At 37.4% G+C, this 10,487-nt stretch overlaps 1 pseudogene; it reads left to right on the top strand.

Annotated features, from left to right (window-relative positions):
* Positions 1–679: 679 nt before the first annotated feature.
* Positions 680–10,072, top strand: LOC120286910 (annotated as a pseudogene).
* The last annotated feature ends 415 nt before the right edge of the window (positions 10,073–10,487 follow it).

Below are 10,487 nucleotides of genomic sequence, written 5' to 3' on the forward strand. Positions count from 1 at the left end.
ACATGTAAAAAACAGAGAGGACAAAGCCGCACGGGAAAAGGGCCAAAATACTACAAAAGTCTTCCTACATTCATTCTGCACTCCCAATCAAAACTTAACGTTAATGCTCTCCTTATCACGGCATTAATTAACGTTAGTTATTACTCTCTATTTAAAATTAATTTTCGCAGAAAAGATACATTTAAAAAAAAAATTCGTACATAATGTTTTTCCTAATATTTTATTATCAATTTGTGTTGATTTTCATGATAAGAAAAATGAGAGCAACTTCACGTACTTCCACGCAACACAGACGCAAGAAACGCCACCATGTTATAGCACAGTCGAGCGAGCAGTTACGTCTATAAATACTAAAAAAAAAAAAAACGAAATTTTATGCTTGCAATTAAAGAAAGAAATAGAGAAAATCAGTTGGTTGAATGAATCATGTGGGGGATGAAAGCAAAATTAATTTAATCGGGTTGAGTTATGCCCAGATTGCAAGCCGAGGGAGATTCATCTTCTTGAAATATTCCACGGATGCAGCTGAGAAGTAGATGCCTGTGGAAGGTGACTCGCCAAACTCAAACAAAAAAACATCACCTTCAATCTCTCTCTCTCTCTCTCTCTCCCTCCCCTTTGTCCGTTTGTGTAAAAGGTCATAGTGCGAATGACAGAGTGGGTTAGTACGAGGGTCGCTTCTTCTTCCCCTTTAAATACGAAGAACAGAGTATGCATTCTCTGCGACCCCCTCCTTCTCTCTCTCTCTCTGTCTGTCTGTGCACTGGAGTTGAGCTGAGCTTCGTGCTGCTTCCCGGGTGCGAATCGTTCGCACCATCGCTGCTGCCGCCCCGCAGCAGGAAGCTGCCATGGAAACGCAAGGTTCCCCCGTTAAGAAGTACGGCGACAGTCACCACGTGAGTCCTCTCTCTCTCTCTCTCTCTCATACGTGGCTCTTCTTCCGCCCGTGACCTCAGCTCTCATTCTTGACCTCAAAATCTATGGCCGATCCTATTCTCGTAACCCACCTATCGAAAATAAAATTAAAAAATTAAAAAAAAAATTCCGTAATTTTTGCTAATTATCAGCTTTCGTTTCTTGCCCCCATAATTAGCACACGGCGGCGTGGGCCACGGCAAAGGTGATGGGAGAAATTTAAAGGTGAAACGCTCGTAACTCACTTAAAAAAGAAAAAAGGAGATAAATAGGCTTCTTTGTTTGATTCACTTAATTTCACCTTAAACTTGTTACATGACCTTTACCATTTTCAATAGATATAGCTAACATTTCAGAAGAGATGAATCTCTAGAAACTTACAAAATAATCATCACATTTCTCAATATCTCATTATATTTTATCATATCTCATAATATCTCATCATATATCTAGAAATTATCATTACACCACGATCAGACTCATTAAAAGTGACGTAGTAATTATGACTCTTCTTCAATGTGGATACTAAATAGTCTTTAGTATCAATTTTGGGATGTTGGTGTGGAAGTATCGGCAACTCAATAGTCTTGGTATTGAAGTATCGGCATCATTAAATTTGGTTTAATTTCTAACACTCCCCCTTAAACCAAATTATCTTCCATCAATCAGTCCAAGCAGGTTCTTGTACTTTTCGAAAGCATCGATCTTGAGAGGTTTGGTAAAAATGTCCGCTACTTGATTTAACATTTCAACCTCATTCCCTTTTAACTTGTTCTCAAATGAAGTGATATCAAACATCGATATGTTTGTTTCGTTCATGAAAAATTAGATTTTTCGCCAATGCGATAGCAAGAATATTATCAACAAAAATCTCACTTGCTTTCTTATGCTCTATAAAAATATCTTTGAGTAGTTTTTTCAATCATATTGCATGAAAAACACATGAGGATGTAGCTATATATTTAGCTTCATATGTTGACAGAGTGATATTGGGTTGCTTCTTTGATGACCACGTAAAAGTAATGTCACACAAGAAAAATACAAAGCCTGTAGTGCTCTTTCGATTGTCGATATCTCCACCATAATCACTATTAGAATAAAATTTAAGTTGGAAGGATTCATAGTGATAGTAGTGTAGGCCATGAGAAGAAGTACCTTTGATATACCAAAGTATCCTCTTTGCAACTTTAAAATGAGATGACTCCGGCTTCTCTATATATCAACTCACAATTCCAACATTATACATAATATCCGGTCTTGTGTATGTCAAGTATTTCAAACTTCTAATCAAGCTTTTATAACGTGTTGAATCAACATCGACACCATTATCAAACTTCAAAAGCTTGGTTCCGCACTCCATTGGTGTATTAACCAAAGTACAATTCTTCATGTTGAGTTTTTCAAGGATACTTTTTGCATATTCTTTTTGGGAAATAAAAATCCTTTTGACACTTTGCTTCTCTTTGATCCCAAGGAAATAATTCATTAGAGCATTATCGGTCATATCGAATTCTTTCACCATCGATGCATTAAATGCATCTATCAACGCTGGATTATTTCCTGTAAAAACAAAGTCATCAACATATAAACAGGTGAGTAAAACATCACATTTTTCTTACTTCAAATAGAGTGCATGCTCGTATGGACATTGTAAGAATCCATTCACCTTGAAATATGTATCAATTTTGGAATTCTATGCTCTCAATACTTATTTAGGCCCATATAAAGCTTTCTTCAACTTCAACACTTTGTTTTCATGACCTTTCACAATAAACCTCTCGGTCATTCGACAAAGATTTCTTCTTCAAGGATGTCATTCAAATATACTGATTTGACATCCATTTGATAAATTTGCCAATCATTTTAAGCAGCAATTGAAATGGTCAATCTAATCGTTTCCATACAAATAACTAGAGCATCATAGTCGATTATGGCTTTTTGCTTGTAGCTTTTTGTGACTAATCTAGCCTTGTATCTTCTTGTTTCTCCTTTCTCCATTCTTCTTCTTTTTGGCCTTGTACAACCATTTGACCCCAATCAATTTCTTGTCCATTGGATGATCAGCAAGTCCCATGTTTGATTCTTCTCAATGGCATCAATTTCTTCATATATGGCTTTTCTCCACTTTACTTCTTTAGCCGCATCATCATAGACAAGTGGTTCACAATTTACAAGAAGACATACAAGGTGAAACTCATCAGTAGCTTCATAAATATCGGATAATCTTCTCGATCTTCGCACTAGCGGTTCATTGACATCATTTGAATAGGTAGATGATGATGAACTTAAAGAAGATATTGGAAAAGTAGGTGAAAAATGATCTTTTAACTTTGTTTGATTGATATCACCAGGAGTATTTGCTTCATCTTTTAGGTTGTCTTCCCATATGCCATCTTCATCGAACTTGACATTTCTGCTTATATACACTTTCAAAGTGTTATGATCAAATAATCAATAAGCTTTGGAAGAGGAGTCATAGCCAATAAAGATGAGCTTTTTGCTCGTCTTCCAACTTCAATCTTTTTTGGTCTAGGACATGAGCATAGGCAATGCTTTCGAAAATCCTTAAGTGTGAAACACTTGGTGTTCTCTTGGTCCATGCATCTTGTGGAGTTCCACCTTCAAGTGCAAATGTAGGATATCTATTTTGAAGATAGACAGCACATGAAACAACTTCAGCCCAAATCTCCTTGGGTAAATGTTTACTCTTTAACATGCTTCAAACCATGTCAAGAATGGTTCTATTTTTCTATTCAACTACACCATTTTTTTAGGAGAATACGAAGCCATTAAGAAATGCTTAATACCATGATCCTCACAAAATTTGTTGAATATGGTTAAGGTGAATTCTCCATCATGATTGGTCTTCATAGCTTTGATAAAATAGTCACTCTACTTTTCAGCCAAGTTCTTGAATTGTTTGAACATATCAAATACTTTTGTCTTCTCTTTCAAAAAACACACATAAGTTTTTCAAGTAAAATCATCACTAAAAGTAAAAAATATCAATGATTACCATATGAATGAGGAGTGATTGGGCCACATACATCGAATGTATCAACTCAAGCAGCTTCTTCGCGATAAGTCGCTTCCTTTAGAAAGCTAGTTCTAGAATGCTTCGATAATACACCCTTCACATAATTGAATGGGATAATTAATATTTGGTAGGCCATAAACCATCTTCTCGTGATAAATCAAATTGAGTTCGCTAAAATCGAGATGGCTGAACTTCAAATGTCACAACCATGAAGGATAACCCACGCACGCCGTCAGGCATTGAGACATTTCATTCTTTATATTGAGAATTAACATCCTATTATTCGACATCTTCACATTTGCAATCGGTTTATTATTTTTGTCTCTTAGCACAAGACAAAAATCTTTCATATGAGCAGCATAGCCTTTCTCTAGAAGCTATTCCAAACTCAAAGTATTAATTGATATTTTCGGGACATAATAAACATTAGTAATAAACTTATGCGCACCATTTTTCAAATGAATAAGAATTGTACATTTGCCTTCAACAAGAATTTTAGAATTCTAGACCAAACTTTCCTCTTAATTGTCTCATCTAACTTGGCAAACATCTCATTTTGCCCACACATGTGGTTGCTTACACCAATATCCAAATATCACATACCATTTTGTCATCCTTCTTCCTCTTCTTTGAATGCCAATAAGAGAACTTGATCGGCATCATTCACTAAATTTACCTTTTCATATGTTCCTCTACTCTCCTTGCTCCAGCAGTTAGAAGTATAATGGTCAAGTTTATTGTATTGATAACATCGAATTTAGATTTTTCATACCATTGGCCTACTGAATTCTTTCCTCTTCCATGAACACCCCTTTGATACTCGTATCTACTGTCACTTTGTGCATCATCTCCTTTACTTTGTCCATGACCTCTTCCTTGAAAGCGACCTCAGCCTCAATTATGATCACGATCCCGGTTTGTCTCCCAAGTTTGTGCAAATTCTCTTCTTTACTCCTCATCTTGGATGGTTAGTCGCGTTTGGAGAACTTCCTCCACTAGTTCAATCTTTTTTTTTTTTCCTAAACCTTTCTTCGTGGGATTGTAATGAACCCATAAGCTCATTGATCACCGACCAAAAAAAAAAAAAAGAAGCTCATTGATCGCATGACATCCAAGTATTTGGATTCTTCAATTACAATAGTAATGTGGTCGTACTTCTTATCTAAGGACCGAAGTATTTTCTCGACAACACAAACATCTGAAACATCTTCTCCATTTCTTTTCATCTAGTTGACAATCGCCAAAACTCTTGTAAAATAATCAACAATTGATTCAGATTCTTTTCTATGAATTACCTCGAATTCACCTCTCAACGTTTGAAGGAAAATCTTCTGAACTTTCTATTCTCCTTGACATGTGTTTTGAAGAATCTCCCATGTCTCTTTAGCAGCGATGGCGTTCAGCACCTTTTCAAATATGGAATCATCTAAGGCTTGATAGATGATTGACATGGCATGTTGATTTTTCATTCAAACCTTCCCCAAGGCATTCCTTTGGTTTTGGTTCAAGGTAGTTTCATCCTCTGGCTTATCATAGCCAGTGTTGACAAGTTCCCACATAGCGTAGGTGCCGAGTAGAGTTTTCATTCTAATAGCCCAATTACCATAATTGTCTTTGGTAAAATGAGGGTATTGAAGAGGAAACTGATTATTTGATGAGGCCATGATCATAAACCATAAGTTCTGATACCAATTTGATGAGAGAAATTTGAAACATAAATGCTTGCAACTCACTTAAAGAAAAGAATGAGATAGATAGGCTTTTCTGTTTGACTCACTTTATTTCACCTTAACAAAAATTATTACAAGACTCTCCTATTTATAGACTTATTACACAGCCTTTGTTCTTACTAATAAATATAATTAGCATTTCGGAGAAGATGAATATCTAGAAACTTACAAAATAATCACTATATCTCATAATATCTCATCATATCTCATTATATCTCTAGAAATAATTATTATACCTGAAAATATGAATAGACTCATTAAAAATAATGCAGCAATTATGACTCTTCTTTAATGTTAGTACCGAACAATCTTCGGTATCAATTCCAGGATCTTGATGTCAAAGTATCGGTAACTCGATAGTCTCCATATTGAAGTATCAACACGATAAACTTGGTTTAATTTCTAACAGGAGGGATGGACTCTGAGGTGCGCCTCTATCCGAATTTTGTTGTTACCATCTGAGGCGCTGAGATTGATTTACGAGATTCATCCATAGGGCTACATGGCGGCTTTTCATTGGGCCCGCGAGTTGACTCACTTTTTCAATGCTCATTCGTGCTTTCTCACTTGATTGAGTGAACGGATTTTCGTATGAGTACGTCCCCACTTCTTTGGCTTAAAAAAGAAGCCAAAACTTAGTTTATGCTATTTTGTCAAAATTCAAGATTTCAACAATTATGAATTTTCTTTTTTGGGGCTAATCTCCATGTCAATATACACATTCTTTTTTAAAGATTTTAACATTTCACATTAAGAATACATTAAATTTATTTTCTCGAAATCATTAAACCTCAACTTGTTCTTACATATTGGAAGCGTTTTGTATTTTTAAGTACTACGTTCCGTTTGTTTCATAGGGAAGAATGATTTGGAAGGAATTTTTCTAGGAGTTTTTCTAAAAATGATCACTTTAGTTAATGGAAAAATAGTAAATCATAGGAAAAGGAAGCCTTTAGAATCATCCCCTTGTGGCAATTTTACAAAGTACAATAATATCAATATATCCCAAACTCCCATAGCTCATAGAAAAGCCATGGGGCATGACTCTTGCATTATTGGTACTATGTACCCTTCGAATCATGTCGGTACCATCACGGTCCATCTAGAAAAATGATTCATCGATGCATGCTCTAAGGGTAGAAATGATTTTGTAAAACACCATAATTATTGTACTTTTTGTATGACATCATCCACCAATCACCCTATTGTCATAATTTTTTAATCAGTTTTTAAAGGGTCATAACTTTTCAAAAAAACATTCATCACAAGTGTCATGACTCAAGATTTTGCATTTGGAAAGGTTTTCTCTTTTAGAAGTAAATGATCGATTGAAAACTCATAACATCAAAGTAAGCATATTAAAGTTATGACATTTAATTGTGTCTCTTTCCAAATGAGTTTTAACATAGCACGTCCCATTGCATGTCTTTAAAACCAGGCTTTTTCCTTCTTTTAATGTTAAGTATGCTGCCTACAGTTAAAGATTTTAGCTTATATCAACGAGAGAAACATGTGAGGTTCACTCCTCCACGTGGCTTAGTGGTCATAATCCAATCAACTTGGACACATGGTTGACAATTTTCCTTGTTTCTTTTTATTAATTTTTGAATATTCGATCTTTACTTCAAGGCGTTACCGGACGTGGTCCATCATCAGATTTACGTTTTGTTTAAATTAGATTCGAAACGGTAAAGATCAAAAAGGTCTCAGTTTTTGCAAAATTGTTCGAATTCAATGAATCGTTTGGAAAGAATGCCATTTTTAATAAGGCCACTCTTGCGTTTTGCTTTGACTATGTGACTTCGTAGTTGTGACCACCACAACGAATAATTATTTGGCAACTCGAATATTTGCATGTCATCGATACTTAAAAAAAAATTATATGTTGTCAATTAACATCAAGAGAAATTATCCAAAAAATCAGAAATTTATTAGATGAAGGCCAATTCAATACTAAATTTTTTGGTTTTTTTTTATACAATTTGGTCTTTAATATTTTAGCAATTCACCAATATAGTCCTTTTGGCCAACTTTGATTGAAAATTGCCAACGTGAAAGCTCCATCAATGTGGCTTGGTTGACCGGCATTGACGTGGGCTATGCATCATTGATTTCGGGCCAAAATTGATTGAAATAACTAAATTTGAAGATCATCACAAGACAAAATTGAAAATTGTTGGGTTTTGAATTAATTGCCATATAATATGTTTAAGGCTTTTGGGCAATTTATCCAGCTAACATCATGTGAACATCCCACCATTAGAAAACCCAATAAAAAAAAACTTACAATTATAGGTAGAGAGAGATTATATATATATATATATATATATATATATATATATATATATATATATATATATATATATATATATATATAAAGAATATCCATAGTCAATGGACATGAAAATCAGTTAGGAGTGTGGCACATAATTTGACTAGCAGGGTGGAGGCACACACATAAAGGGTAGAACCTTTGATGCTGTATGGGAAAGTTCAACCCAAAAGCTTAAATCCTAGGTCGAGAGAGGCCATATGTGTATAAAAAACATATGAACTCTATTAACAAAGGAAGTGGGATATTTATATGCATGATGTCAATTTAGGATTCAGTTCAAATGCTATGATTGGCAGGCTCGTTTGCAAATATCCCACTGTTACTTTGGAGCAAAATGCTGCTACTTTTTGTTTAGTGATTCTAGTTTCGGGTAAATGCAAATGAGACAGCAACTTTTTGATCTAAAGCAAGATCTAAAGTAGAACAAATGCTTCGTGATCAATCACGCAGATTGAGGAGAAACTAGCGAAGCAGAAGGAAATCGATGACTGGCTTCCCATCACCGCTTCGAGGAAAGCAAAATGGTGGTACTCGGCCTTCCACAATGTCACGGCCATGGTTGGAGCCGCGTCCTCAGCCTCCCCCTATGCCATGTCCGAACTCGGATGGTATGCCAAACTTCCTAAGCTGGAAATCATTTCGGTCATTTCAAATCTATTACAGTGTGGAAGAAGTTGGTCCTGAATTAATTTAGTCCTTGGTTTATATTTCTCCTCTAGCCAGTTCAGCTGTCGAGTCTACCATCTTTTTCTTTCCCGGTGCTAATTTAGTGCAAGTAGCGTTTTGTGCAAATTTGATGACTAAATTTGCCTACCGGTTACCAGAGTCAATCCCAAGTTGCAGTGTAGTAGCTATCAGTTTGCAGATTGAACTTATGAGTCGTCCTGTCTATGTAACTTGGCTGCTTTGTGTGTTTCTTTGATGTTCTCTAGGGGGCTGGCGTAGCTGTGCTAGTCTGTCATGGGTCATCACCCTGTACATTGTGGCAAATGGTCGAGATGCATGAGATGATCCCCGGAAGGAGGTTTGATCGGTACCATGAGCTCGGGCAATACGCGTTCGGCGAGAAGCTTGGACTTTTATCGTGGTACCTCAGCAGCTGGTCGTCGAGGTCGGTGTCAACATTGTGTACATGGTCACTGGGGGAAGTCGCTGCAAGAAGTTCCACGACACCGTGTGCTCGAAATGCAAGTGAACACCCACCTACTTCATCATGATCTTTGCCTCCGTCCACTTTGTCCTCTCCCATCTCCCCAACTTCAACTCCATCTCCGGCGTCTCCCTCACTGCAGCCGTTATGTCTCTGAGGTAATATTCTTCTATTCTAGCTCTTGTGAATTCTTCCTCATAATCGGTGCAATTTAAGTCAAAAACATGATTTGGGATGACATTTCATATCTTCATTTTCAGTTACTCCACCATAGCTTGGGAGCTTCCGTAGATAAGGGCGTTCAGCAGAGAGTGAACTACGGTTATAGGTCATCGACCACGCCAGGGAAGGTCTTCGACATCTTCCAGCGCCATGGAGCGTGTGGCTTTCGCCTATGCAGGGCACAATGTGGTCCTGGAGATTCAGGCGACCATCCCCTCCACTCCTGAGAAGCCGTCCAAGGGCCCGATGTGGAAAGGAGTCATTGTCGCCTACATTGTCGTGGCTCTCTGCTACTTCCCCGTCGCTCTAATTGGTTACTGGATGTTTGGGAACTCGGTCGAGGATGATATCCTCATCTCCCTGAACAAACCGAAGTGGCTCATTGCATTGGCAAACATGTTTGTCGTCATCCATGTTATTGGAAGTTACCAGGTAATGTACAAGCTCGTCCTCGTGTCTTTCAATGTTCTTTGTGGCGACGGTGTATCTTCATGGTTTGGCGCAGGTCTACGCGATGCCGGTGTTTGACATGATAGAGACTGCGTTAGTGAAAAAATTGCGCTTCAAGCCAACTGGAACGCTTCGTTTCGTGGCTCGCAATGTCTATGTGGGTAAGTATGATGCCCGGTCTCTTGTTGCTGCTTGCTTGTATATTTTGGTCTAGTTTGCGATATTTATAAGTTCGGTCCCTGCTTTCGTGTCTGTCCATTTTGTCGATGTTATTGATGTTCCGTTGGCATCGCAGCATTCACAATGTTCGTGTTTGTTGAGGAACAACAGGAAAAGATTTGGTTAAGGAAGGGGCTCTCGTTTTTCCAGGAGTGGTGAGATTTTATGAGGCAGTCGAGAAGGAATCCCGAAATTCCCTCAAAGAAATCCAACCCGAGAATTTGCTTTCAAGTTTCATCACTTTCAATTGGCCGGAAAACGCCATTTGTGCCGGTCACCACATCTGTTCTGTTATTGGCTGATGAAATAAGAAACAAGCTTGGCTTGATTTCGGCAAGCTTGCTTCGCTTCGGCAACCCAGCCCTGTTGCCTCTCAATAACTGTCTGTTTTCCCGGCGGTCGTGTCCGAAGGGAATGGATCCGGACGAC

This window comes from Eucalyptus grandis, chromosome 8 (genome assembly GCF_016545825.1).
Source record: "Eucalyptus grandis isolate ANBG69807.140 chromosome 8, ASM1654582v1, whole genome shotgun sequence".
In the NCBI taxonomy this organism is placed as follows: domain Eukaryota; kingdom Viridiplantae; phylum Streptophyta; class Magnoliopsida; order Myrtales; family Myrtaceae; genus Eucalyptus; species Eucalyptus grandis.